This window comes from Lissotriton vulgaris, unplaced genomic scaffold (genome assembly GCF_964263255.1).
Source record: "Lissotriton vulgaris unplaced genomic scaffold, aLisVul1.2 SCAFFOLD_1667, whole genome shotgun sequence".
NCBI lineage: Eukaryota > Metazoa > Chordata > Amphibia > Caudata > Salamandridae > Lissotriton > Lissotriton vulgaris.
In genome coordinates, this window is record NW_028242666.1 from 120023 (window position 1) to 128595 (window position 8573).

Sequence of the window (8573 nt, forward strand, 5' to 3'; positions counted from 1 at the left end):
CAGTCAAATTAAACGGGGCATAGAGGGAGGACACGTTCATGTAATTCCAGGGCACACGGCCAGACTTAAGAGTCTGCAGAGTCCACGCAAACTGCATTACAGAACGCAATTGATTCTGGCCATGGTATAAAACAGATACCTCATCATTTCCAATATCAACCTCTGAAGAAACAATAATATTCAACGTGTATATGCGGGAAGAAAGCATGTTAATACTGTTATAGACAACTGCAAGCACCTTTTCTACATTAGCTTGATCAATAGCCCTCAGGCGCTTAGCAGCCTCAATTTGTGAAAGCTTCCAGATTTCATTGTAAACAGCATAAATCCAACGTTTAGATCTACCGCTAGCCGGGCCCTTTATAAAATCATTTAGATCCACATCATGAGATAGGTTAGATAGATGTAATTTAACAGCAGCTAATGTAGAATGTTGTAACCAATTCTGACATAATTTGCCAACTGAGTATGTTGTAACAGTGTGGTCAGAATCAAAACGTGGATCAGGCCTGACTTGTGTAAAACCTTCAGTTAAACCCATGAAGCGACGCTGGCAAGAATCAGAGCTTCTGTACCACAGCAGCCAACCCTTTGGATCAAAACTGGACACATTAAAGGATGCATTATGTAGTAATGTTTGCAACTCTCGAATGGAAAACTTTGTGTAATTATCCCAACCGGAATATTCTTCCAAATCAGGGACAGCAGGGGTATTTAACTTTTTTGAAGTAGCCAATCCAAAGCACGTTGTCTGAGAAATCGTAGAACAACATGTGATTCGGGATGAGACATGCACGGTGCAAAGCCTCAGCGCCTTGTACCTGCCAACTTTTAGAACCCCAAACCGATCAAAGGTCAATGGTTTCCTTCCATAGCTCGTAGCCCTCTACAGCTAACTTTTCTAGAAAGGACTTTGAATACAATAATTTAGTATTGGTAAGTCTAACTTTGGACATGGGCTTCTGTGTCATCTTAAAATAAAAGGACTCAGGACTTGATTAATTAAAGTCTGTAAAGTAAGTGTACTTCTTCAAAAATGTACTGGAGCTGCCTTGTAATGGTGTTGGGCAATGTTCCCACTGTGTGTAATTCACAGTACCCCTTCTGGAACTTGTTTTATGCAGAAAATGGTTACCAAAATGTTGAAAGCAAAATAAATCACCATAATTAGCAGATTCTAAATATAAATCTTCAGCATCAAAGGCAGCATAATATTTTAAATCAGAGAATAATGATTCTACGGCCTGAACATTCCAATCTCAGTACATTTGGGACATTAACCACTTCAGTGGGGCCATGAATTTGAAATTTAACTGCATCCCACACAATCCCATCAAGAACCGGCCAAGCTGTGATGTTAACAAAGTTCAAGTCTCTTTTCAGTCTGTGTGCAGAATGTGAAGAGGAAAAGGGGGCCAAAGTTCCATTAAGATGCCGAATGCATGTTCTCTCCTCGACATAGTGTCCATCCATGAGACGGAAAAAATAAAACACAAAAATATATGCCCAAGGGGGAACCCAAAAATGTTTCTTGAATAAAGAGGCATAAATTGCACAACGTGAGGGTTTTGTCGAAGTCACTGAAGCAGAGTCAAATGAGAATCTTGAGTCTGTGGCCAAATGTGTTTGTAAGTCAGGCATCGATAAATCAGCAGGATAGGCATAATCGAGGTCATCAATGTTATTAACGGGAAAAGTGTTCAGTAAAGGATTGGAAATGACAGGCACCTCGAGGGCCACTTCTGGCTCAGCAGCTGCAGTAATGGCCAAAACAGAATTTCTCACCATCGAAGGACAAGGGACTGCCGGTGTCATGCTATAAAGCATCAGCCACTCTGTGTATCTTGACATTGTCAATTGAGATAAACCTGTTTTCCTTACGACCTGGAAGTGGTGGTAATATGCCTGTTCTTGTGCCCTTCACTCCAAGAACGGGGACCGGTGCTCGATAGGAAGGACCAAATTCTTTCTTGTTATCGATCTTCTCTCAAACCAGTTCTCCACCTTTGGGTAGCCAGCCAACTACCGGGATCTGCAACGCATCATCCGATGTGGAGGGCAAATGTTCCTTTGCAAGACTGTCTCCGGTCTTTTGTAGATCCTGTAAAACATTGCAATGTTCATCTACGTCAAAGGCCGTGGCTTGAGCCACGCAGTCTAGACCGCCGAGGTCAGGGACATACATCTTGATACCAAAGAGCATTTCGTACGGGGTCCGCCCAACCAGAGTCCTTCTAGGGAGATTATTAAGAGCACACTGCACGCATTGAGGTGGGCCAGCCAGTTTCTGCCAGTGCCTATAACTCGAGCTGTCAAAGATTGCTTTAAGTCGTGGTTCATTCGTTCCACTACACTATTACCCTCAGGTCTGTATGGAGACGAAAACTTGACTTGGACCCCCAACGAAACCATAGCATCCTTATACGCCTTAGAGGCGAAAGCTGGACCCTGATCCGAATGGAAGGTACCACTGGCAAAAATCCCTACAAAGACACGCAAATCTCTTATGACAGTCCGTGAATCAGCGCTGCGATGGGGCCATACCCACACAAAGCGTGTGCATGAATCAACTGCTACTAAGATGTACTTATACGCAGTATCAGAAGAAAAAGGACCGCAGTGATCTAAATAAACGCATCCTAGTGGTTTATTAGAAATGTACAACTGTGTCTGTGGCGAACGCTCAGCAGTCGAAGGCTTAATCTGCTGGCAAATGTCACATTGAAGGACATAATCGGGCGTCGGTTTGTAAAGTCCCCGCCACCAGAATCGTAGTTGTAGCTGAGTTACAGTGGCTGAGACGCCCGCATGCGCAGACGCCACACCTTCTTGAGCCGCTGTAATCAAAGTAGCTCTGCGATCCGAGTTGGGAATCAACCTTTCGCCAACATCAGGGATTTTCACATAAGGAACCTTATCGGGACTTATGTCATTATCTATTTTACTTTTGGACCGTGTAACTGCTGCAACTAAATATTTGGATACTGCTGACTTCGCTGCTTCATCAGCAAGCGAATTACCGACAGCGTGGACTCCCACACGCTGATGGCCGATAGTATGAATCACAAACACAAGTGGCAACTGCTCTTTAAGCTCAGCCACTCGGACCCAGATCATTTTATGTTTTATTGTGCCACCCTTGGAATAACGAAATCCATTCTGAATCCAAAAGATCAAGTTCTCATTGTAAGACTGAACACAGTAGTAAGATTCACGTACGATAAGAGTAGTCACCCAAGGATATGCATACCCCAAAGCAAGCATCAGAGCACGAAGCTCTGCTAATTGTGCAGTGCAGTGTCAAAGTGTCTGCGTGTGCACGACACTGGACTTGAACTCATCGTACACCATGGCACCGACCACAATGGCGCATGCGGAAACGTAGGCATGTTTAGAGCCATGCGCAACCTGCGCCAAACCATCGGTGTAAATGATGCAATGGAAATCCTCCAGGGGTCGCATTGCTAAAGGATGAACGAATTCATACTGTAAGTACTCCTGCGACCGTAATGTGGGTGCAAAGCTTTAGAATTAGGTACACTGGCCTTCGTGACTGCCTCCAAGGCAGGACACGGGATAACAACCAACATGCGCTTTCCCTGTGACAGGGCACGTTCTTTAAGAATAGCCATCTGCACAGCCGTCAAAACATTCTCCACAGTGGAAAAGCGCAATTCAGCCGAAGTGTACAAGTGTGACTTGTAAGCAATAGGTACTTTGTCTCCTTCATTAAAAGTCAGGTACGTGAAACCTACCGTCCCAGGGATAAGTCTTATCACCAGGTTAGTCTGGTTATCACGAGTCAGTAAGAATTTAGAAGCGAGCAGATCATCTTGCAAAGACTGCAGAATAGCCGAATGCTCAGGCAGCCAGCATGATTTGGCAAATGATGGTTGTATCAAAGCAAACAAAGGCTTGATACGCTGGGCATATTCCGGAATGTAAGTTCTCCCGAAATTCAAAAAGCCCAGTAAAGATTGTAATTTTTTCAGTGTTGTCGGAGAGCGCAAATGTGCGCATTTCTCCAGGAAGTGAGGAGCCAATCCCTTTCCTTCATTATTAAGCTCGTAGCCCAGAAACAACACTGTGTACTCTGCAATGTGCGATTTTGCAAAGTTGAATTTGTAATCTAAGTTTGCAAAGGTACAAATAATCCCGTTTACACGACACATATGCTCCCAAAGTTCGTAGTCTATGAGATATATGTCATCCACATACGAATAAGCATCCGGTCGATTATCTCCAAAAGAGAGACTATGCGGGCAGAAAAAATCTCAGGACTAATCTTGTAGCCCATAGGCAAACGCCAAAAGTGTTTTTGGACACCGCCGCAAGTAAAGCTGGTCCATTGGGAACTCATAGCATCCAATTGGTGGGCATAGAAACCATTAGAAATGTCAAGCGTGGTCTTAAACCGATTACGCACAAGACTATTCACAAGACTATTCACAAGAGCAGAGCCGTGAGTATTTTGTACTGCACAATTACGGCAATGCGAGTTTAAATGCCGGTAATCCAAAACCAAACGATACAAACCGTCAGGCTTGTTTACAGTAAAAAGAGGGTTATTCATCGGTGACACACATGTTTCAATTACACCTTGATATTCCAATTGTTCAAGGATTGCCGCGACGGAAGCTTTCGCTTCACGTCGTATAGGATATTGAGGTTGAGGCTGCGGCTGAGACCGCAAAGGAATCTCGTGGCTCGGGGACAATTTATCCCAACCACACTGATTGCTGTACACAGCCGGCGCCAGAGCTAGAGCCCACTCTTCTGCAAAATGCAGCGCATCCTCTTTCAAGACCGTGTCCGCGAAACTGGGGAGGATTACCTCCTCCCCTTGCGGATCTGCGAGCACAAAAGGTGGGGGCCAGTCAGCCTCCGAAAGCAAAATGTCATATGTAGACAAAAGATTTTCCCACAATACCCCTTTAATGGTTCGTTGTATGTCACCTTCAATTAACAGGACAATTTCAAAAAGTCTATCAGGGGGTGCAACTCTGGTGTCAGCTGTTTCAATGACTACATAAGTATCAGTCGCTGTCACCTTCAGTAGTGGACGGAGCGCCTCTCTCACTATGGTAATCACCGCCGCGCTGTCCAGCAAAGTCAGAACCCACGTCAGATTCCGAAGCCGTGTTCTCACTATCTGGGGCATATCGATGCGCTGTTAAGGCTGCGACTTTCTTCTTGGCAAACTGTGGTCTCCTAGGCATAGAGCCTTCCTGCTTTCTGCACCGTTCCTTGGGCGGGGCTAGTCACGTCCTTGCTGGCCACCCCGACCCCTGCCGCCCCCTCCACCACTGGTCGCCAGAGCCGATGAGTCGTGAAAGGAATGAGGAGAGCGTTGGTCAGAAGCCTGAAATCGATCAGGAGTCTTAATCGTCGCGCGGTCGCGCAAGTCATTAACACGTTCCGACTGCGTAGGCAACGGAGACGCAGGACGAGAAACCTGTGTTTGTTGTTGGTGAGATTGCATACCCTGTTTCCGTTTTTTAGGCCAAATTTGTTTTTTGGACTTTGTACGGAGTATACTCATTAGGTACAACCGTGGGAGTGTATGTGTGGAATACGCCTGAATTTGCGTCCACAGCCGGAAATGTCACCCACGAATAAAAGAGTTCGTAAGGGTAAGCATGTTTCGCACTCACCACCATAATCACAGCCAAGCCTTCCAAAGGTACATTGTAAGCCCGCAGATGATCTCACACCGCAATGCGACTATGCTGCGGAATGTCCACGGCTTGGGCCATGACAGCACAGGAATTAGAAAAAACAAAGTAAACTTTGTAGCACAACTGGATAGTAATTCAAGGAAACCGTTTTAGTAAGAATCAAGCTTGAAAAGACCTATTTCAAAAATAGGTAGGTTTTTCCGAAACCACCGTTTTCCGGAAACGACAGTGAAGGGGTTAAGGTTTTAATGATATACTACTCGAGTGTCATGATATAAGGCCAACCACGTTTGGGCGCCATGTAGCGGGAATTCCGTTCTCCTACAGAACTGTGCGTAGAGACCTGGAACCTCGGTGAATTAGGATGGCCCAAAACTCACCTCAGTACCCAAAATCCCCTTACCGAGCTAGCTACAGTGTCTCATTGGTCATAACAAACTTCCAATGCTTAGACATACCAGAACATGAACTTAGAACACCTCAGGAATCGTTGAACACATGAACACTCTTTCATTATATAATCATCACAAACCAGAACGTGGAGTAAAAGAGGACACGTGCATGTTTGAAATATTTATTTACTAATGCAAGGTTCTCAAACGCAGTATCTTGTATAATACTAGCAAACATATTATAAGCAACAAAGTTATCAGCATAGTTATCAGTCCATAAAAGGCGAATGGTGACAGCATACTAATATGCTGAAATGAATAGAAATTAGTAACGTCTAATTCACACCCTCCCTATTTAGCATAGTATTTTATATCTCTGAAGGTCTCATTTGGGTTTTAGCAGGGCGGGCCCATACCTCAAAATCTCAGTGGCAGGAGGATCACATCATCTTCCACCAGCTCTCTGCATGCGAAGCACATCAAGTGTGTTTTTGTGCATTCAGCACAACAATATAAAACTCGCCTAGAGCCAGATTTTGGCAGCAGCATGTGTGTTATGTCTATAGGGGTGCGAAGATCAGACCTTACAACAACACTGGGTTAAGTTATCCGTGTAGCCTTCAGCACTCACTGTTCAGACAGAGTGCCGAACAAAACTGATATCAGAGCAATAACATATTATTTCTCTAGTAAATCACGAAGCTCTTCTGGGTTGAAAGCTAAAACAACAATTATGTGTCGTGTGCAAAAGTGAAGCAAGAATGAAAATGGCGTGCAAACATTTAATAAACTCATGCTAACCTAACAGTAACACAGTATGTAGAAAAGAAGTAGCTATATGACAATAGACTGGGACAAAGGTAAGGATTAAAGCCGACCACGATGGACCCCAGGTTGGATATGAGAACCAAGTTTGTCCCAGTCACAGTTGCCTTCGGACCTAAGAAATTTATGGAGAAAAGTAATTATCGACGGGTCATTGGCGGGGTAAGCTGGAAGCAGAATTTGAAGTGGGGCCCCATAACAGTGGGATGATGAAGCATGTGGTCCCAGTGAGGTCATCGACGAAGATGAGAAAGCTCTTAGCAGGTGATGTCCCAAGTCCATGCTCAGGAAGGTCTGAACTTTGCGCTACTGGAATTGTGCTTTCCTTCTGTGGGCCAAACCAGCCACCTGTGGCCCACTGTCGATTCGACAGCCATGGCTGGGGCTTCAAAGGCGACCACAGTCCCTGACGGTTCTCCAGGCAGACAGTTGACAACAAGTTTCTAAGTCCCAGCTTTTGTAGTTTGGACAGCAGAAGGTCACTCTAGTATCTGCCAGGGACTCTAGGAACTCAGGAACAGCACTTGGGCATCAGAACTCACTGCAACAGAAGCCACCAGTAAGGTCTGGGATTGGTCCAGCTTAATGTGGTCAGCTGCGCGTCTTCAGGAGAGTGGTCTTCTTGTAGCTTTTGTTACCCTGTAGATTAATACGAGGTCAACTGACCTTTGTAGTCTACTTCTTTGCCCTGGGTAGAAATGCGGGCAGATCTTAGCTCCGGGAGCCAATTCATACCCGATCAAGAAGCTAATCTGCTCCTGGGTGACAGTTGAAAGGTCAGGCAAATGGGCTACTAGAAGCATTAGGCAAGCTGAAGGTAACTTTTTAAAAGTACCTTTTGTAAAATATTAGATATTTGTTACAAATTCGTCTTTGCCAATGAATTGGATTTGTAATAAATATTTCAAAAGTCCAAGAATTAATTTTTTAGATGGTTCCTAGGCAGAAGTAACATTATGTCGTTTTAAGACTAACTCCCAGTGCTTTTCTATGGAACAAGCAACCCTGCTAAAGTGAAAATAGCTTTTAGAGTCTTGTCACTGTAATGACATGGGTTACATTAGCCTTTTACATATATTACAACCCTACTGTATTGGGCATTAGGGCTTACTTAGGGGTGACAATAATATTTTAAATGAGGGTTTAGGCCTATCAAAATGGGTCATTTTGACAGGACAAATTTGTAGTTTAAACCTGCACAGCCAAGATACTGGTTGAAGGCCTGGAGTCGTGTTTTACATTGTCACTTTAGTGGAATCTCATCATGTGCTGCAGTCCACTAGCAACATTCAACCTGCATGTCCTAGGTGCACTTTCAACCATATACTAGGGACCTAGACGTAAGTTAAGGGTGCCAGTCAGAAGGATAACCAATTTCAATAATTTTAGGGGTCAGAGCACAATACACTGAGGCTGATTAGAGTCTCAGTGCACAGAGTCAAAAACTACCAACATCAGTCCATAAATATGGGTATATTATGCCAAAAGAGGTCTTTTCCAGGTAGGGCTTACATTTATGATTTATGTACCAGAAATGGGGACATACGAGGTTAAGTCTTAAAGTTTCTTGGACTGCATGGTCATGAGGAAAAGTGGAAACATATAGGTTAGCAAGTAGGTTGATTGAACAGTCATACTACAGTGAATCAGTCAAATACAAAACTGAAATTATAAATTA